The following is a 1,738-nucleotide window of genomic DNA, read 5'->3' on the forward strand; positions in this document are numbered from 1 at the left end:
AAAAATATTATTCCAACTTTGCAGCAATCTCTTCCAGCAACTGTTTATCTTCAGGTACGAAGACAAACCACTCAGTTGAAGAACGTTGAAAATCGGAAAGTATTCAGAATGATCAATGAAGTCACACTCTACTCACACTCTTCCACGTGACGATCGGTCATCGATCGAAGAGGAGGTGCGCCTACGTACAATTAATCGGCCTTGACGATGTCGATTTTCCAGGCTGATTTTCTACCTCTTTGCTCCAGGCATGATTACTGACACTTCACCCTGATGTCTGGTTCTTCCGTTCGCCGTCCTTCCCTGCCCTACTACGCACCACCTGGAGTATGATCCGTGCGCATCAAAATGCACCTTTTCCGCGTTGTCCAGCACGACTAATCTGATCTCTTGCGGTTAACGCGGGAACCGAGGCGACACCAAGGTAGTAACTGAACGGCAGCGAACCCTCTCACCACGCCAGCAGAACTAGGAACGGCTTCGTCCAGCAGCAGCAGCGTGCCAAGGCAACGACCAAACCGAACTGGATACAAGAAATACACGCACAAAAAGGACAATAAGAGAGACCGCCCGCGTATATCCGATTGTACGTCCGAACGTCTTTAGCAACGTTTTATAAATGAGACAAAATGTCCAGGACATTGGCGTCCGCTATTGCAATACCGGAATCGCGATTACAGCGGTGTAAATTTTCTTCTGCGCTGGTGTTGAGAAAAAGAATTCTTGAGCCGCATTTCTTCCCAAAGAAAACCCACCTGCACCCCACTGGGCGAAAGTGTCTTCCAAAATTCTACCGAAATTTCCACGCATCCGAGGCCACGGAGAGCGCGGGGAGCATGCGCTCTGCCATCATATCACGCTTGATGGATGATAACATCATCAAGCGTCCACCCCTTTGGCTAAGCGTTTGCCTGGATGAAATGATGGAAAACTGAGAGCAGCGACGGAAAAATCACCACCCTCACAATATATACTGTAAGGGGATACTTGACTGGCGCAAGCACAACACTACTACAAAGTTAAGCGTACAAAGTTGCGTGCTTCCGCCGCCGATGAGCGGTCATTTTTGATGCGGAGTGATAGAATGTGGGAACTCACTCCAACCACTAACGATCGCGCGACGCTACACTATATGGTGAGGAAAAGGTTTGGGAAATGCGACCATTTATCGCTACTGTCAGATAAGGTTCTGGTCTTCGTTGAGTATGGACAGGAGGACGCTTGGGGTTAGGAACGATAGTAATCGTTTCAGGTGATGGTGGTTCATTATTTATCGAATGGAATTTAATTTTGTTGATATCTGCATGCGGTGAACTATCCGATCATATTAATCTGTCAGTTAATGTTTCTGTGATCTATGATTTCTACGCTCATCATTTTAGACAACTTTCTCATGATGCCACTTCCACCTACCAGTGCCCGGGTTGTTGTTTACATCTGCTAATAAATGTCGGGTGCCAGGAAGCAGAAAGCGGTGCAGCAGGTATTCGATGATGAATAATATCGTGACGGAGGAGAAGTTTGCATTTCCAGAAAGGTAGAATCCACGACTCGGAAAAGAATTACTGACCAACTGGAAGTTTAAGGTGTACGTTTGAGAAAGCGACTGGAACTCGAATTCGTAGTTTGATTTGATTTACATCCGACTATAATACGCTCTTGTTGGACTTTTTTGGATATTTTTGGGTTTTGCTGATCAATTTATATTTAATAGATTTTTGACTCGATTTAAATAAAT

This window comes from Armigeres subalbatus, unplaced genomic scaffold (genome assembly GCF_024139115.2).
Source record: "Armigeres subalbatus isolate Guangzhou_Male unplaced genomic scaffold, GZ_Asu_2 Contig249, whole genome shotgun sequence".
Classification (NCBI taxonomy): domain Eukaryota; kingdom Metazoa; phylum Arthropoda; class Insecta; order Diptera; family Culicidae; genus Armigeres; species Armigeres subalbatus.